Consider the following 20,858-nt stretch of genomic DNA (forward strand, 5'->3'; position numbering starts at 1 on the left):
TCATTGACCCCGACCGCAACACCAGACCAGTGTGGGAAAGAGCGGGGCTGTTGCTCAGCCCGGAGACCCCCCCATTCCTAACTCGAACCCCACCTCAACCTCACACACCACAACCCAACTTCTCCTCGACACCCCACACCCAGCAGGAATGGTACCATAGTGGCAATGTTACTAGACAGTAATCCCGAGACCTGGACGAATGATCCAGAGACGTGAGTTAACATCCCACCACAGCAGCTGGGAAATATAAATTCAGTTCATTAAATAAATCTGGAATAAAAAGCTAGTATCAATAATGGTGACCATGAAACTACCGGATTGTTGTAAAAACCCATTTGGTTCACTCATGTCCTTCAGGGAAGGAAATCTGCCGTCCTTACCTGGTCCAACCTATATGTGACTCCAGACGCACAGCATTGTGATTGACTCTTAACTGCCACTCAGTTGTACACAACCGCTACGAAAATCATGAATAATAAAACCGGATGGACCACCTGGCATCGACCTCGGCATTGGCTACGAACACGACAAAGGCACACCAGCCCAGTCCACCCGGCAAAGTCCTTCTCACTAACATCTGGGGACTTGTGCCAAAATTGGGAGAGCTGTCCCACAGTCTAGTCAAGCAACAGCCTGACATAGTCATACTCACAGAATTATACCTTTCAGCCAATGTCCCAGACTCCTCCATCACCATCTCTGGGTATGTCCTGTCCCACCGGCAGGACTGACCCACCAGGGGTGGGGGCATAGTGGTATACAGTCGGGAGGGAGTGGCCCTGGGAGTCCTCAACATTGACTCCGGACCCCATGAAGTCTCATGGCTTCAGGTTAAGCATGGGCAAGGAAACCGCCTGCTGATTACCACCTAGCGCCCTCCCTCAGCTGATCAATCAGTACGCCATCATGTTGAACAACACTTGGAAGAAGCACAGAAAGTAGCAAGGGCACAGAAGGTACTCCGGGTGGGGGACTTCAATGTCCAAAGAGCACCACTACTGACCGAGCCCTGAAGGACATAGCTGCCAGACTGGGCCTGTGGCAGATGGTGAGACAACCAACACGAGCGAAAAATCTACTTGACCTTGTCCTCGCCAATCTACCTGTCGCAAATGCATCTGTCCATGATAGCATTGTTAGCAGCGACTACTGCACAGTCATTGTGGAGACAAAGTCCCGTTTTCACACTGAGGACACCCTCCATCGTGTTGTGTGACACTACCACCGTGCTAAATGGGATAAGAAACATAGAAACATAGAAAATAGGTGCAGGAGTAGGCCAGTCGGCCCTTCGAACCTGCACTACCATTCAATTAGATCATGGCTGATCATTCCCTCGGTGCCCCTTTCCTGCTTTCTCTCCATACCCCTTGATCCCTTTAGCCGTAAGGGCCATAAGTAACTCCCTCTTGAATATATCCAATGAACTGGCCTCAACAACTCTCTGTGGCAGGGAATTCCACAGGTTAACAACTCCGAGTGAAGATGTTTCTCCTCATCTCAGTCCTAAATGGCTTACCCCTTATCCTAAGACTGTGTCCCCTGGTTCTGGACTTCCCCAACATTGGGAACATTCTTCCCACAGCTAACCTGTCCAGTCCCGTCAGAATCTTATACGTTTCTATGAGATCCCCTCTCATCCTTCTAAACTCCAGTGTATAAAAGCCCAGTTGATCTCGTCTCTCCTCATATGTCAGTCCAGCCATCCCTGGAATCAGTCTGGTGAACCTTCGCTGCACTCCCTCAATAGCAAGAACATCCTTCCTCAGATTAGGAGACCAAAACTGAACACAATATTCCATGAGGTCTCACCAAGGCTCTGTACAATTGCAGTAAGACCTCCCTGCTCCTATACTCAAATCCCCTAGCTATGAAGGCCAGCATACCATTTGCCTTCTTCACCGCCTGCTGTACCTGCATGCCAACTTTCAATGACTCATATACCCTGACACCCAGGTCTCTTTGCACCTCCCCTTTTCCTAATCTGCCGCCATTCAGATAATATTCTACCTTCGTGTTTTTGCCCCCAAAGTGGATAACCTCACATTTATCCACATTATACTGCATCTGCCATGCATTTCCCACTCACCTAACCTGTTCACCAGATAGATTCGGAAGAGATCTAGCAGCTCAAAACTGGGTGTCCATGAGGTACTGTGGACCATCAACAGCAGCAGAATTGTAACCTCATGACCCAGCATGTGCCTCACTCTACCATCATCATCAAGCCTGGGGACCAACCCTGGTTCAATGAAGGGTGCAGAAGGGCATGCCAGGAGCAGTACCAGACGTACCTAAAAGTAAGGTGCCAAGCTGGGGAAGCTACATACATGATTACATACATGCTAAACAGCGGGAGCAGCATGCTATTGACAGGGTTAAGCGATCCCACAATCAACGGATCTGATCAAAGCTCTGCAGTCCTGCCACATCCAGTCGTGAATGGTGGTGGACCATTAAACAACTAACAGGAGGAGGCGGCTCCATGAATATCCCCATCCTCAATGATGGCAGAGCTCAGCACGCGAGTGCAAAAGACAAGGCTGAAACATTTGCAACCATCTTCAGCCAGAAGTGCCGAGTGGATGATCCATATCGGCCTCCTCCTGAGGTCCCCACCATCACAAAAACCAGTCTTCAGCCAATTCGATTCACTCCACATGATATCAAGAAACTAGTTACAGCAAAGGTTGTGGGTCCCGACAACACCCAGCTGTAGTGCTGAAGACATGTGCTCCAGAACTAGCCGCGCCTCTAGCCAAGCTGTTCCAGTACAGCAGCAACACTGGCATCAACCCGACAATGTGAAAAACTGCCCAAGTATGTCCTGTCCACAAAAAGCAGGACAAATCCAATCCGGCCAATTACTGCCCCATCAGTCTACTCTCAATCATCAGCAAAGTGATGGAAGGTGACGTCAACAGTGCCATCAAGTGGCACTTACTCACCAATAACCTGCTCACTGATGCTCAGTTTGGGTTCCGCCAGGACCTCTCCGCTCCAGACCTCATTACATCCTTGGTCCAAACATGGACAAAAGAGCTGAATTCCAGAGGGGAGAGAGTGTCTGCCCTTGATATCAAGGCAGCATTTGACCAAGTGTGGCATTAAGGAGACCTAATAAAACTGAAGTCAATGGGAATCAGGGGGAAAACTCTCCATTGGCTGGAGTCATACCTAGCACAAAAAAAGATTGTTGTGGTTGTTGGAGGTCAATCAGCCCAGCCCCAGGACATCGCTGCAAGAGTTCGTCAGTGCAGTGTCCTGGGTCCAATCATCTTCAGCTGCTTCATCAATGACCTTCCCTCCAGAAGTGGGGATATTCGCTGATGACTGTACAGTGTTCAGTGCCATTCGCAACTCCTCAGATAATGAAACAGTCCATGCCCGCATGCAGCAAGACCTGGACGACATTCAGGCTTGGACTGATAAGTGGCAGGTAACATTCACACCACACAAGTGCCAGGCAATGACTATCTCCAACAAGCGAGAGTCTAACCACCGTCCCTTGACATTCAACGGCATTACCATCACCGAATCCTCCACCATCAACATCCTGGGGGTCACCATTGACCAGAAACTTATCAAGAAGCTCAACATCATCCAGGACAAAGCAGCCCTGCTTCATTGACACCCCATCCACCACCTTAGACATTCACTCCCTCCACCACCGCGCACCGTGGCTGCAGTGTGTACCATCTACAAGATGCACTGCAGCAACGCGCCAAGGCTGCTTCGGCAGCACCTCCCAAACCCGCGACTTCTAACGCCTAGAAGACAAGGGCAGCAGGCGCATGGGAACACCATTACCTCCACGTTCCCCTCCAAGTCACACAACATACTGACTTGGAAGTATATCGCCACTCCATCATCACTGGGTCAAAATCCCGGAACCCTCTCCCTAACAGCACTGTGGGAGCACCGTCACCACACGGACTGCAGCGGTTCAAGACGGCAGCTGACCATCATCTTCTCAAGGGCAATTAGGGATGGGCAATAAATATTGGCCTTGCCAGCGACGCCCACAGCTCATCAATGAATTTTTACAGCTCCAAATTTGCTGATGACAAAGATAGGTGGTATTGTAGATAAAAGCATAAAATTACAAAGGGATTATCGATAGATTAAATGAATGGGCAATACTGTGGCAAATAGATTTCAATGTTGGCAAATGTGAGGTCATCCACTTTGGACCCAAAAAGGGTACTTTCTAAATGGTGAAAGGCTAAAAACAGTGGCGGTCCAAAGAGAGCGGGGGGGGCAAGGTACATATATAATTAAAATGTCATGAACAGGGACAGAAAATAACAAAAACCCTAATGAAATGCTGACCTTTATATCCTATATCTAGAGTACTCGAATACAAGAGTAGAGTTGTGCTGCAGCTATACAAAACCCTGGTTGGACCACACCTGGAGTACTGAGAGTATTCTGGACACCACATTTTAAGAAGGATATATTAGCCTTGGAGGGAGTGCAGCGTAGGTTTACCAGAATAATAGTCAAGGGAGTCAAGGGTTATGGGGAACAGGCAGGAAAGTAGAGTTGAAGCCAAGATCAAATCAGCCATGATCTTAGTGAATGGTGGATCAGGCTCGAGGGACTGAATGGCCTGCTCCTGCTCCTATTTATTATTTTTTGTTCTATACCCGGATTCCAAGGGTTAAGTTACGAGGAAAGATTACACAGACTAGGGCTGTATTCCCTGGAATTTAGACGGTTAAGGGGTGATCTGATTGAAGTTTTCAGGATAATAAGGGGAAGAGAGGGTAGATGGAGAGAAACTGTTCCCGCTGGTTGGGGATTCTCGGACTAGGGGGCATAGCCTAGAAATTAGAGTCAGACCTTTCAGGAGTGAAATTAGGAAACACTTCTACACACAAAGGCCCCAAGTTTCCACACGCGGTGAAAAAGGGGCCCCTCGGAGCTGGGCGCCTGTTTTTCGCGCCGAAAACGGCGCCTGAAAAAAAACGCGGTATTCTCGAGCGCTTTGCAGCTCGATGTCTGCTTGGTGCGGCGCACAGGGGGCGGAGCCTACCACTCGCGCCGATTTTGTAAGTAGGAGGGGGCGGGTACCATTTAAATGAGTTTTTTTGGTGCCGGCAACCCTGCGCGTGCGCGTTGGAGCGTTCGCGCACGCGCAGTCTGAAGGAAACATTGGCACTCGGCCATTTTTAAAAGTGCTGCAGAAAATGTGAAAATTTATTTATTGAACCCTTGCAAAGGCTTGCATTTTAATTGTCTTGATATTTCTGTGTGTGAGGGAGTGCTTTTAGCAGTCAGTCCCCCTCACAGCTAGAAGGCTGCTGCTGCTCCCGACCAGCCACTGACGCCGCTGCAATCCCATGGCCGAATGGCCTCAAGTCCGTCCGGGTGCTGCATCTTCACGGGGAATGAAGGCCTGCCTCAAGCACCAAGGCTGCTTGCTGCCTGCCCCTGCCCCTGGCCCCGAGACCGACGCCACACCGCTGCCTGAAGCGATGCTTGCTGCCTGGCCCCGAGACCGACTCCACACCGCTGCCTGAAGCGATGCTTGCTGCCTGGCCCCGAGACCGACTCCACACCGCTGCCTGAAGCGATGCTTGCTGCCTGCCCCTGGCCCCGAGACCGACGCCACACCGCTGCCTGAAGCGATGCTTGCTGCCTGCCCCTGGCCCCGAGACCGACGCCACACCGCTGCCTGAAGCGATGCTTGCTGCCTGCCCCTGGCCCCGAGACCGACGCCACACCGCTGCCTGAAGCGATGCTTGCTGCCTGGCCCCGAGACCGACTCCACACCGCTGCCTGAAAGGCCTGCCTGAAGCACTTTCACACAGGTAGGAACATGGTTTATTTAATCTTTTCTTTGTTTATAAATTTTTATTCAGGTTGAATTTATTTGTATAATATTTGTATAAGTATAACTAAGGATTAATTGTAGAATTTAATGACTTCCCTTCCCTCCCCTCCCCCCCCACCTCGTTCCCGACACCTAATTTGTAACCTGCGCCTGATTTTTTTTTTTTAAAGTGTAGACAAGGTTTTTTCAAGCGTATAAAAATCTTCACTTGCTCCATTCTAAGTTAGTTTGGAGTACGTTTTCACTGTGGAAACTTTCAAATCAGGCGTCAGTGGCCGGACACACCCCCTTTTGAAAAAAAAATTCAGTTCCAAAGTGAAACTGTTCTACCTGACGAGAACTGCAGAAAACTAAATGTAGAGAATTCCGATTTCTAAGATACTCCGTTCGACACCAGTTGCTCCTCAAAATCAGGAGCAAATCATGTGGAAACTTGGGGCCATAGGGCGGTAGAAGTTTGGAACTCTCTTCCATAAATGGCAGTTAATGCTAGATCAATTGTTACATTTTAAATCCGAGAACGATAGACTTTTGTTAACCAAAGGCGGGTATAGATACAGGAAGTTAGGTCGAAGAAATGGCAGCAGAGGTTATGATCTGAAATTGTTGAATTCAATGGTGAGACAGGAGAGCTGTAAAGTGCCTAATCGAAAGATGAGGAGTTGTTCCTCGAGCTTACATTGAGCTTCATTGGAACAGTGTAGGAGGCCGAGAGATCAGAGAGGGACTGGGGCAGGCGACCGGAAGCTCGGGGACACGCTTGCAGACTGAACGGAGGCATTCCACAAAGCAGTCATCCAATCTGGCAACCCACCAGGTCTGCACCAAACAAATCTTCCCCTCGCCGACCCCCTCAACATTCCAAAGGAACCGTTCCCTCCGTGACACCCTAGTCCACTCCTCTATCACCCCGTCTCCTCCCACGGCATCTACCCATGCAAGCGCAAGAGATGCAACACCTGCCCATTACCACCTTCCTTCCCACCGTCCAGGACCCTAAGCAACGATTTACTTGGATTGTACTTCTTTCCATTCACTGACAAAACGAAGGAGGTCCTGCCGTTAATTCAGAAGGGCCTCCACGTGCCCAGCCTTTCTGGGTTTTCCTCGCGTTACCCCGCACCCCCTCCGTAAATATCGGTCCCCATGCTTCAGGTTCTCCATTCCTGGTTTAGCTTCTAAAACCACAATAGAAATTAGGATCACAGGTTAAACGTTAAACCAAGGTCCCAACTGCCTGCCTTGATGTTTCAGGTGGATGCTAAAGATTGTGTGGCACCACTTGAAAAAGAGCAAGAGGTTAGAATCACAGAAAAATTACAACTCAGGAGGCCATTCGACCCATTGAGTCCATGCCGGTCAAAAAAGAGCTACCCAGCCTAATCCCATCTTCCAGCACTCGGTCCGTAGCCATGCGGGTTACGGCACTTCAAGTGCACATCCAAGTACCTTTTAAATGTGATGAGGGCTTCTGCCTCTACCACCCTTTGAGGCAGTGAGTTCCAGACCCCCACCACCCTCTGGGTGAAAAAAGGTTTCCTGCTACCAACTACTTTAAATCTATGCCCCCTGGTTATTGATCCCACTAAGGGAAATAGAGTGGATAGGAAGGACCTATATAGGTCCCTCAATTAAATCTCCCCCCTGCCTCCTCTGTTCCAAGGAAAACAACCCCAGCCTATTCAGTCCTGCACCATCCTTGCAAATCTCCTCTGCACCCTTTCTAGTGCAATCACATCCTTCCTGTAATGTGGTGACCAGAAATGCACACAGTATTCAAGGTGTTGCCCAACTATTGTTGTATACAGTTCTAGCATAACGTCCCTGCTCTTGTATTCTATACCTCGGCTAATAAAGGAAAGCATTCCATCTGCCTTTTTAACTACATCGACCTGTCCTGCTACCTTTAAGGATCTGTGGACATACATAAGAACATAAGAATTAGGAACAGGAGTAGGCCATCTAGCCCCTCGAGCCTGATCCGCCATTCAATAAGGTCATGGCTGATCTGGCCGTGGACTCAGCTCCATTTACCCGCCCGCTCCCCATAACCCTTAATTCCCTTATTGGTTAAAAATCTATATCTGTGACTTGAATACATTCAATGAGCTCGCCTCAACTGCTTCCTTGGGCAGAGAATTCCACAGATTCACAACCCTCTGGGAGAAGAAATTCCTTCTCAACTCGGTTTTAAATTGGCTCCCCCGTATTTTGAGGCTGTGCCCCCTAGTTCTAGTCTCCCCGACCAGTGGAAATAATCTCTCTGCCTCTATCTTGTCTATCCCCTTCATTATTTTAAATGTTTCTATAAGATCACCCCTCATCCTTCTGAACTCCAACGAGTACAGACCCAGTCTACTCAATCTATCATCATAAGGTAACCCCCTCATCTCCGGAATCAGCCTAGTGAATCGTCTCTGTACCCCCTCCAAAGCCAGTATATCCTTCCTTAAGTAAGGTGACCAAAACTGCACGCAGTACTCCAGGTGCGGCCTTACCAATACCCTGTACAGTTGCAGCAGGACCTCCCTGCTTTTGTACTCCATCCCTCTCGCAATGAAGGCCAACATTCCATTTGCCTTTCTGATTACCTGCTGCACCTGCAAACTAACTTTTTGGGATAATGTGTTTTGTTTTGCAGAAAAACTCCAAAAAGAGTTTCATGCACAATGGCCGAGCGGTCTAAGGTTCTGTGTTCAGTTCAAAATCTACTCTGAAGACATGGGTTCAAATCCCACTTCTGGTGTTTATTATTTGTAGGCCTCATGGTGCAACGGTAGTGTGTCTGACTCCAGATCAGAAGGTTGTGTGTTCAAATCACGTTAGGGTCATTGTTAACTCCAAAAGAGTTTCATGCACAAGGACCCCCCAGGTCCCGCTGCACCTCAGCATGTTGTAATTTCTCCCCATTCAAATAATATTCCCTTTTACTGATTTTTTTCCCCCAAGGTGGATGACCTCACACTTTACGACATTGTATTCCATCTGCCAAACCTTAGCCCATTTGCTTAACCTATCCAAATCTCTTTGCAGCCTCTCTTTGTCCTCTACACAACCCGCTTTCCCACTAATCTTAGTGTCATCTGCAAATTTTGTTACACTACACTCTGTCCCCTCTTCCAGGTCATCTATGTATACTGTAAACAGTTGTGGTCCCAGCACCGATCCCTGTGGCACACCACTAACCACCGATTTCCAACCCGAAAAGGACCCATTTATCCCGACTCTCCGCTTTCTGTTCGCCAGCCAATTCTCTATCCATGCTAATACATTTCCTCTGACTCCGCGTACCTCTATCTTCTGCAGTAACCTTTTGTGTGGCACCTTATCGAATGCCTTTTGGAAATCTAAATACACCACATCCATCGGTACACCTCTATCCACCATGCTCATTATATCCTCAAATAATTCCAGTAAATTAGTTAAACATGATTTCCCCTTCATGAATCCATGCTGCGTCTGCTTGATTGCACTATTCCTATCTAGATGTCCCGCTATTTCTTCCTTAATAGAAACATAGAAACATAGAAAATAGGTGCAGGAGTAGGCCATTCGGCCCTTCTAGCCTGCACCGCCATTCAATGAGTTCATGGCTGAACATTCAACTTCAGTACCCCATTCCTGCTTTCTTGCCATACCCCTTGATCCCCCTAGTAGTAAGGACCTCATCTAACTCCTTTTTGAATATATTTAGTGAATTGGCCTCAACAACTTTCTGTGGTAGAGAATTCCACAGGTTCACCACTCTCTGGGTGAAGAAGTTCCTCCGCATCTCGGTCCTAAATGGCTTACCCCTTATCCTTAGACTGTGACCTCTGGTTCTGGACTTCCCCAACATTGGGAACATTCTTCCTGCATCTAACCTGTCTAACCCCGTCAGAATTTTAAACGTTTCTATGAGGTCCCCTCTCATTCTTCTGAACTCCAGTGAATACAAGCCCAGTTGATCCAGTTTTTCTTGATAGGTCAGTCCCGCCATCCCGGGAATCAGTCTGGTGAACCTTCGCTGCACTCCCTCAATAGCAAGAATGTCCTTCCTCAGGTTAGGAGACCAAAACTGTACACAATACTCCAGGTGTGGCCTCACCAATGCCCTGTACAACTGTAGCAACACCTCCCTGCCCCTGTACTCAAATCCCCTTGCTATGAAGGACAACATGCCATTTGCTTTCTTAACCGCCTGCTGCACCTGCATGCCAACCTTCAATGACTGATGTACCATGACACCCAGGTCTCTTTGCACCTCCCCTTTTCCTAATCTGTCACCATTCAGATAATAGTCTGTCTCTCTGTTTTTACCACCAAAGTGGATAACCTCACATTTATCCACATTATACTTCATCTGCCATGCATTTGCCCACTCACCTAACCTATCCAAGTCGCTCTGCAGCCTCACAGCATCCTCCTCGCAGCTCACACTGCCACCCAACTTAGTGTCATCCGCAAATTTGGAGAAACTACATTGAATCCCCTCATCTAAATCATTAATATACAGTGTAAACAGCTGGGGCCCCAGCACAGAACCTTGCGGTACCCCACTAGTCACTGCCTCCCATTCTGAAAAGTACCCATTTACTCCTACTCTTTGCTTCCTGTATGACAACCAGTTCTCAATCCATGTCAGTACACTACCCCCAATCCCATGTGCTCTAACTTTGCACATCAATCTCTTGTGTGGGACCTTGATAGCTTCAAGCATTTTCCCCACTACAGATGTTAAACTAACAGGTCTATAGTTACCTGCCTTTTGTCTGCCCCCTTTTTTAAACAGAGGTGTTACATTAGCTGCTTTCCAATCCGCTGGTACCTCCCCAGAGTCCAGAGAATTTTGGTAGATTATAACGAATGCACTCCAAGGTCCCTCTGTTCCTCCACACCTCTCAGTATCCTCCCATTTATTGTGTATTCCCTTGCCTTGTTGCCCCTCCCCAAATGCATTACCTCACATTTTTACGGATTGAATGCCATCTGCCAATTTTCTGCCCAACTGACCAGTTCATCGATATCTTCCTGCAGTCTGGTGCTTTCCTCCTCACTCAAACACACGGACAATTTTTGTATCATCTGCAAATTTCTTTATCATGCCCCCTACATTTAAGTTGAAATCATTAATATATACTACAAAAAGTAAGGGACTGAGTACTGAGCCCTGTGGAACCCCACTGGAAACAGACTTCTGGTCACAAAAACCGCCCTCAACCATTGCCCTTTGCTTCCTGCCACTGAGCCAATTTTGGGTCCAATTTGCCACTCTCCCTTGGATCCCATGGGCCTTTCCTTTTTTGATCAGCCTGCCACGTGGGACCTTGTCAAAAGTTTTGCTAAAATCCATGTAGACTACATCAAACACACTGCCCTCATCGACCCTCCTTGTTATCTCCTGAAAGATCTCTCAATCAAGTTAGTCAGACACGACCTTCCCGTAACAAATCCATGCTGACTGTCCTTGATTAATCTGTGTCTTTCTAAATGAAGGTTTATACTGTCCCTCAGAATCAATTCTAATAATTGGCCCACCATCGAGGTTAAACTAACTGGCCTGTAATTACTCGGTTTATCCCTTCCTCCCTTTTTAAACAACGGTACGTTACAGTTCTCCAATCCTCTGGCACAACTTCTGTAGCCAGGGAGAATTGGAAAATGATGGTCAGAGCCTCCACAATTTCCTCCCTTGCTTCTTTTAATAGTCTCGGATATATTTCATAGAATCAAAGAAATTTACAGCACGGGAGGAGGCCATTTCGGCCCATCCTGTCTGTGCCGACTTACCAAGAGCTATCCAGCCTAATCCCACTTTCCAGCTCTTGGTCCATAGCCCTGTAGGTTACAGCACTTTAAGTGCACATCCAAGTACTTTTTAAATGTGGTGAGGGTTTCTGCCTCTACCACCCTTTCAGGCAGTGAGTTCCAGACCCCCACCACCCTCTGGGTGAAGACATTTCCCTTCATATCTCCTCTATACCTCTCTCCAATTACTTTAAATCTATGCCCCCTGGTTGTTGACCCCTCGACCAAGGGAAACGGGTCCTCCCTATCCACTTTATCAAGGCCCCTTTTATACACCTCAATCAGGTCTCCCCTTAGCCTCCTCTGTTCCAAAGAAAACAGACCCAGCACCTCCAATCTTTCCTCATAGCCAAAATTTTCCAGTCCAGGCAACATTCTTGTAAATTTCCCCTGCACCCTTTCCAGTGCAATCACATCTATCCTGTAATGTGGTGATCAGAACGGCACACAGTACTCCAGCGCGGCCTAAGCATAATCTTCTTGCGCTTGTATTCCATGCCTCGACTTATAAAGGCAAGTATTCCATATATCTTCTTAACCACTTTATCTACTTGGCCTGCGACCTTCACAGAAACATAAAAATAGGTGCAGGAGTAGGCCATTCGGCCCTTTGAGCCTGCACCACCATTCAATATGATCATGGCTGATCATGCAACTTTAGTACCCCATTCCTGCTTTCTCTCCATACCCCTTGATCCCTTTAGCCATAAGGGCCACATCTAACTCCCTTTTGAATATATCTAACGAACTGGCTTCAACAACTTTCAGTGGTAGGGCATTCCACAGGTTAACAACTCTGAGTGAAGCGGTTTCTCCTCATCTCAATCCTAAATGGCTTACCCCTTTTCCTTAGACTGTGACCCCTGGTTCTGGACTTCCCCAACATCGGGAACATTCTTCCTGCATCGAACCTGTCCAGTCCCATCAGAATTTTATATGTTTCTATGAAATCCCCTCTCATTCTTCTAAATTCCAATGAATATAAGCCTAGTCAATCCAGTCTTGCTTCATAGGTCAGTCCTGCCACCCCAGGAATCAATCTGGTGAACCTTCGTTGCACTCCCTCAAAAGCAAGAATGAACTTCCTCAGATTAGGAGACCAAAACTGAACACAATATTCCAGATGTGGCCTCACCAAGGCCCTGTACAACTGCAGTAAGACCTCCCTGCTCCTATACACAAATCCTCTCGCTATGAAGGCCAACATGTCATTTGCCTTCTTCACTACCTGTTGTACCTGCATGCCAACTTTCAATGACTGATGTACCATGACACCCATTTCTAGTTGCACCTCCCCTTTTCCAAATCTGTCACCATTTAGATAATATTCTGCCTTCCTGTTCCAAGGTTCCTTTGTTCCTCTACACTTTTCAGTGTCATACCATTTAATGTGTATTCCCTTGTCTTGTTAGACCTCCCCAAATGCATTATCTCACACTTATCCGGATTGAATTCCATTTGCCACTGTTTTGCTCACCTGACCAGTTCACTGATATCTTCCTGCAGTCTACGGCTTCTTTCTTCATTATCACACAGCCGATTTTAATATCATCTGCAAACTTCTTAAATCATACCCCCAACATTTATTTCATCTGGTCCTGGTGATTTATCTACTTTCAAGGATGCTAAACCCCTTAAAACTTCCTCTCTTACTATGTTTATCTACTTTCAACATTTCACACTCTTCCTGCTCAACTTCAACGTCGGCATCGTCCCCCTCTTTTGTGAAGACAGCCGCAAAGTATTCATTTAGGCTGGGAACTCAACATCCAGGGTTATTCAACATTCAGGAAGGATAGACAGAAAGGAAAAGGAGGTGGGGTTGCGTTGCTGGTTAAAGAGGAAATTAACGCAATAGTAAGGAAGGACATTAGCTTGGATGATGTGGAATCTGTATGGGTGGAGCTGCAGAATACCAAAGGGCAGAAAACACTAATGGGAGTTGTGTACAGACCACCAAACAGTAGTAGTTTGGTTGGAGACAGCATCAAACAAGAAATTAGGAATGCATGCAATAAAGGTACAGCAATCATCATGGGCAACTTTAATCTACATATAGATTGGGCTAACCAAACTAGTAGCAATATGGTGGAGGAGGATTTCCTGGAGTGTATTAGCAATGGCTTTCTGGACCAGTATGTCGAGGAACCAGCTAAAGGGCTGGCCATCCTAGACTGGGTGATGTGTAATGAGAAAGGACCAATTAGCAATCTTGTTCTGCGAGGCCCCTTGGAAAAGAGTGACCATAATATGGTAGAATTCTTTATTAAGATGGAGTGTGACACAGTTAATTCAGAGACTAGGGTCTTGAACTTAAGGAAAGGTAACTTCGATGGTATGAGACGTGAATTGGCTAGAATAGACTGGCGAGTGATACTTAAAGGGTTTACGGTGGATAGGCAATGGCAAACATTTAAAGATCACATGGATGAACTTCAACAATTGTACATTCCTGTCTGGAGTAAAAATAAAATGGGGAAGGTGGCTCAACCGTGGCTAAAAAGGGAAATTAAGGATAGTGTTAAATCCAAGAGGCATATAAATTGGCCAGAAAAAGCAGCAAACCTGAGGACTGCAGGAGAAATTTAGAATTCAGCAGAGGAGGACAAAGAGTTTAATTAGGAGGGTGAAATAGAGTATGAGAGGAAGCTTGCTGGGTACATTAAAAACTGACTGCAAAAGCTTCTATAGATATGTGAAGAGAAAAAGATTAGTGAAGATAGGTCCCTTGCAGTCAGATTCAGGTGAGTTTATAATGGGGAACAAAGAAATGGCAGACCAGTTGAACAAATACTTTGGTTCTGTTCTTAACGAAGGAAGACACAAATAACCTTCCAGAAGTACGAGGGGACCGAGGGTCTAGTGAGAAGGAGGAACTGAAGAATATCCTTATTAGGCGAGAAATTGTGTTAGGGAAATTGATGGGATTGAAGGCCGATAAATCCCCAGGACCTGATAGTCTACATCCCAGAGTACTTAAGGAAGTGGCCCTAGAAGTAGTGGATGCATTGGTGATCATTTTCCAACAGTCTATCGACTCTGGATCAGTTCCTATGGACTGGAGGGTTGCTAATGTAACACCACTTTTTAAAAAAGGAGGGAGAGAGAAAACGGGTAATTATAGACCAGTTAGCTTGACATCAGTAGTGGGGAAAATGTTGGAATCCATTATTAAAGATGAAATAACAGCTATTTGGAAAGCAGTGACAGGATCGGTCCAAGTCAACATGGATTTATGAAAGGGAAATTATGCTTGACAAATCTTCTGGATTTTTGTGAGGATGTAACTAGGAGAGTGGACAAGGGAGAACCAGTGGATGTGGTATATTTGGACTTTCAAAAGGCTTTTGACAAGGTACTACACAAGAGATTGGTGTGCAAAATTAAAGCACATGGTATTGGGTGTAATGTACTGACGTGGATAGAGAACTGGTTGGCAGACAGGAAGCAGAGAGTTGGGATAAACGGGTCCTATTCAGAATGGCAGGCTGTGACTAGTGGGGTGCCGCAGGGCTCAGTGCTGGGACCCCAGCTATTTACAATTTACATCAATGATTTGGATGAAGGAATTGAGTGTAATATCTCCAAGTTTGACACTAAACTGGGTGGCGGTGTGAGCTGTGAGGAGGACGCTAAGAGGCTGCAGGGTGACTTGGACAGGTTAGGTGAGTGGACAAATGCATGGCAGATGCAGTATAATGTGGATAAATGTGAGGTTATCCACTTTGGGGGACAAAAACATGAAGGCAGATTATCTGAATGGCGGCAGATTCGGAAAAGGGGAGTTGCAACAAGACTTGGGTGTCATGGTACATCAGTCATTGAAAGTTGGCATGCAAGTACAGCAGGCGGTGAAGGTGGCAAATGATATGTTGGCCTTCATAGCTAGGGGTTTTTAGTATAGGAGCAGGGAGATCTTACTGCAATTGTACAGGGCCTTGGTGAGGCCTCACCTAGAATATTGTGTTCAGTTTTGGTCTCCTAATCTGAGGAAGGATGTTCTTGCTGTTGAGGGAGTGCTGCGAAGGTTCACCAGACTGATTCCCGGGATGGCAGGACTGACATGAGGAGAGACTGGATCGACTGGGCCTTTATTCACTGGAGTATAGAAGGATGAGCGGGAATACCATAGAAACATATAAAATTCTGACGTGACTGGACAGGTTAGAGGCAGGAAGAATGTTCCCAATGTTGGGGAAGTCCAGAACCAGGGGAGACAGTCTAAGGATAAGGGGTAAGCCATTTAGGACTGAGATGAGGAGAAACTTATTCACTCACAGTTGTTAACCTATGGAATTCCCTACCGCAGAGAGTTGTTGATGCCAGTTCACTGGATATATACAAGAGGGAGTTAGATATGGCCCTTATGGCTAAAGGGATCAAGGGATATGGAGAGAAAGCAGGAAAGGGGTACTAAGGTGAATGATCAGCCATGATCTTTATTGAATGGTGGTGCAGGCTCGAAGGGCTGAATGGCCTACTCCTGCACCTATTTTCTATGTTTCTAGTACCTTACCCACAATCGCCGCCTCTACACACAGATCACCATTTTGGTTCCTAACAAACCCAACTCTTTCCTTGGTTATCCTCTTGCTCTTTTTGTGATTGTAAAACATCTTTGCATTTTGTTTGATTCTGCTTGCTAGTAATTTTTCCATGCCCTCGTTTTGCTTTCCTAATTTTCTATACTCTTCTCGGCTTTCTGTAGTATTGAGCTCACGATATCTGATACAGGCTTCCATTCTTTGCCTTATCTTACCCAATATGCATTTCGTCATCCAGGGGGCTCTAAATTTTATAGTTCTACCCTTTTTCTTTGCGGGAACAGTTTACCCTGAACTCCATGTACCTCCCTTTTGAATGCGTCCCGCTGCTCTGGCACTGATTTACCTTCAAGTAACTGTTTCCAGTCCATTTTAGTTAAATCACTTCTCAGCCTAGTAATGTTGGCCTTCCCCCAATTTAGAACCCTTACTCCTGTTTTTTTCTTTGTCCTTATCCATAATGATGCTAAAACTAACTGGATTATGATCACTACCACAAAAATGCTCTCCCGCTGCTACTCCTTCCACCTGCCCAGCTTCATTCCCTAAAACTAAATCTAGAACCGCCACCCCTCTTGCTTGGCTGGCTATGTATTGGCTAAAAAAGGTTCTCCAGAATATAATTTAGGAATTCTGTGCTCTTTGTACCTTTTAAACAGATCGTATCCCAGTTAATATTCGGGTAATTGAAAACCCCACTATTACTGCCCTATTGTTGTTGCACTTGTCAGAAATTTGCCTACAAGTTTTGGTCACCTTACTTAAGGAAGGATATACTGGCTTTGGAGGGGGTACAGAGACGATTCACTCGGCTGATTCCGGAGATGAGGGGGTTACCTTATGATGATAGATTGAGTAGACTGGGTCTTTACTCGTTGGAGTTCAGAAGGACGAGGGGTGATCTTATAGAAACATAAAATAATGAAAGGGATAGACAAGATAGAGGCAGAGAGATTGTTTCCACTGGTCGGGGAGACTAGAACTAGGGGGCACAGCCTCAAAATACGGGGGAGCCAATTTAAAACCGAGTTGTGAATCTGTGGAATTCTCTGCCCAGGGAAGCAGTTGAGGATAGCTCATTGAATGTATTCAAATCACAGATATAGATTTTTAACCAATAAGGGAATTAAGGGTTATGGGGAGTGGGCGGGTAAGTGGAGCTGAGTCCACGGCCAGATCAGCCATGATCTTGTTCAATGGCTGAGCAGGCTCGAGGGGCTAGATGGCCTACTCCTGTTCCTAATTCTTATGTTCTTATGTAAATTTGCTCTTCTATCACCCTCGGACTGTTTGAGGGTCTATAGTACACTGCCAGCAGTGTGATCGCCCCTTTTTTGTTCTTCAATTCAATCCCTATGGCCTCGTTTGATGATCCCGCTAACATATCATCCCTGCAGCTGTATTTATTGTTTATTTAATCAATACTGCAAACCCCCTCCCTTTTTAACCCCCTCTCTATCCCGTCTGAAAACCCTGTAATGTTGAGCTGCCATTCCTGCCCTTCTTTCAGCCATGTCTCAATAATGGCTATAATATCATACTCCCACGTGTCCATCTGTGCCCTCAGCTCATCTGCCTTATTCCCTCGATTCCTTGTATTGAAGTACATACCATTTAGCATTGCCAAACTGCCATTTCTTAGCCTGTTTCCCCTGCCTTCCAAACTCGCTTACTAAGGTTCTGCCTTCCATTTTCAGCTCGGCTTCTGTCCCTACAATGCTCTCAGGTTCTCATCCCCTGCCAATCTAGTTTAAACCCTCCCCAATAGCACTAGCATTCCTCCCCCACCCCACCGCCCCACGAGGATGTTGGTCCCGGCTCTGTGAGGTGCAACCCGTCCAGCTTGTACAGGTCCTATCTCCCCCAGAAACAGTCCCAATGCCCCAGGAATCTAAAGCCCTCCCTCCTGCACCATCTCTCCAGCCTCTTATTCATCCATAATATCTTCCTATTTCTGTACTCACCAGAACGTGGCATCGAGAGTAATCCGGAGATTACTACCTTTTGGGTCCTGCTTTTTAATCCCTCTCCTAGCTCCCTAAAATCTGCCTGCAGGACCTCATCCCTCTTTCTTCCTGTCATTGATGCCAATATGGAGCACGATCTCTGGCTGTTCACCCTCTCTTCCCAGAATTTCCTGCAGCCACTCGGTGACATCCTTGACCCTGGCACCAGGGAGGCAACATACCATCCTGGAGTCACGTCTGCAGCCACAGAAATGTCTAATATTTCACACTCCTCCTCCCTCATTGCAATGTCTGCATTGCCCCTCTCTTTTGTGAAAACGGATGCAAAGTATTCATTAAGAATCCTACCCACATCTTCTGCCTCCACACACACATTACCTTTATGGTCTCTAATAGGCCCCACTCTTTCTCTAGTTATCCTCTTGCTCTTAATGTATTTATAAAACATCTTTGGGTTGCCCCTGATTTTATTTACCAACATTCTTTCATGCTCTCTCTTTGCTTTCCTGATACCTTTTTTAATTGCAGCCCTGCACTTCTTATATTCCGCAAGAGTTTCTTCAGTGTTGAGTTCTCGGTATCTGTCATCGGCTTTCCTTTTTTCTTTACTTTAACCTGAATGTCCCATAACATCCAGGGGGCTGCAGATTTGTTAGCCCCACTCTTTTTTTTTTAAAAAAAAGGAAAACATACTTGTTCTGTACCCTCAGGATTTCCTCCTTGAATGCCTCCTACTGCTCCGACACTAATTAACCATCAAGTAGCCATTCCCAGTCCAATTTGGCCAAATCCCATCTCAGCTGACCATCAAAGTCAGCCAGTCAAGTTGTTCCACCTAATAACCTTTTCCAGTCATAAAAGTTTTCTATTCTAGGTATTGTACACTGAGATTACCATGATGTGCAAGGGCAGTGCCAGCTAAGCAGGGCTGTTCTTTTGTTCAGGTCTTCGATCATCTGACTAGAACATAACAAGAATAAGAACATAAGAAATAGGAGCAGGAGTAGGCCATACAGCCCCTCGAGCCTGCTCTGCCATTGAATAAGATCATGACTGATCTGATCATGGACTCAGGTCCACTTCCCTGCCCGCTCCCCATAACACCTTCATAATTAAGAAACTGTCTATCTCTGTTTATTCAATGTCCACAGCTCTCTGAGGCAGCGAATTCCAGATTTACAACCCTCAGAGAAGAAATTCCTCCTCATCTCAGTTTTAAATGGACGGCTCCTTATTCTAAGACTACGCCCTCTAGTTCTAGTCTCCCCTATTAGTGGAAACATCCTCTCTGCATCCACCTTGACAAGCCCCCTCATAATCTTATATGTTTCGATAAGATCACCCCTCATTCTTCTGAATTCCAATGAGTAGAGGCCCAACCTACTCGACCTTTCCTCATAAGTCAATCCCCTCATCTCCGGAATCAACCGAGTGAACCTTCTTTGAACTGCCTCCAAAGCAAGTATATCCTTTCGTAAATATGGAAACCAAAACTGCACGAAGTATTCCAGGTGTGGCCTCACCAATACCCTGTATAACTGTAGCAAGGCTTCCCTGCTTTTATACTCCATCCCCTTTGCAATAAAGGCCAAGATTCCATTGGCCTTCCTGATCACTTGCTGTACCTGCATACTAACCTTTTGTGTTTCATGTACAACTACTTCCAGGTCCTACTGTACTGCAGCACTTGGCAACTTTTCTTCATTTAAATAATAATTTGCTCTTTGATTTTTTTCTGCCAAAGTGCATAACCTCACACTTTCCAACATTATACTCCATCTGCCAAATTTTTGTCCACTCACTTAGCCTGTCTATGTCCTTTTGCAGATTTTTTGTGTCCTCCTCACACATTGCTTTTCCTCCCATCTTTGTATCGTCAGCAAACTTGGATACGAAGTTGTTAATATAGATTGTAAATAGTTGGGGTCCCAGCACTGATCCTTGCAGCACCCCACTAATTAGATTGCCAACCTGAGAATGAACCATTTATCCCGACTCCCTGTTTTCTGTTAGTTAGCCAATCTTCTTTCCATGCTGATATATTACCCCCAACCCTGTGAACTTTTATCTTCTTCAGTAACCTTTTATGTGGCACCTTGTCCAATGACTTCTGGAAGTCCAAATACACGACATCCACTGGTTCCCCTTTATCCAACCTGTTTGTTACATGAATTCCAGCAAATTTATCAAACATGATTTCCCCTTCATAAATCCATGCTGACTCTGCCTGACCAAATTATGCTTTTCCAAATGTCCTGCTACTGCTTCTTTAATAATGGACTCCAACATTTTCCCAACCACAGATGTTAGGCTAACTGGTCTATAGTTTCCAGTTATGTTGAATCACTTTTACCAATCCATGTTTCTTCAAGGGTCTCGTGGCTGAACATACCACTATGTGCAATGCTAAGCCATACAAATCAGAAGGAGCAGCTTTGATTCCTGATCTGTACCAAGTTTTCCAAGTCCAGCAATTGGAGCACAATTCCCTCAATCCCTCTTCGCTAAGCAGGAGAAAAATTAATCAAGGTACCCAGTCCTGATCGTTCTCCAGCAACCTCTGCTGGAAACTATGCATGTTGTCTTTGAGCAACATTGGCCTTGGCTATGATACTTTCCATGATGGTCTACCAATATTCATTGTCTAAACTAATGCATGAAGATAGCTACCCGAGGGGAACCTGCATTGCGGAACCATACGTAAGAAACATAGAAATCTAC

At 46.1% G+C, this 20,858-nt stretch overlaps 1 protein-coding gene across 2 annotated transcripts in view; it reads right to left on the reverse strand.

Moving 5' to 3' along the window:
• The window catches only part of gid4 (GID complex subunit 4 homolog), a 101,937-nt gene that overhangs the window by 63,878 nt on the left and 17,201 nt on the right, over positions 1 to 20,858 (reverse strand). The window lies entirely within an intron of this gene.

This window comes from Pristiophorus japonicus, chromosome 15, assembly GCF_044704955.1.
Source record: "Pristiophorus japonicus isolate sPriJap1 chromosome 15, sPriJap1.hap1, whole genome shotgun sequence".
Classification (NCBI taxonomy): Eukaryota; Metazoa; Chordata; class Chondrichthyes; family Pristiophoridae; genus Pristiophorus; species Pristiophorus japonicus.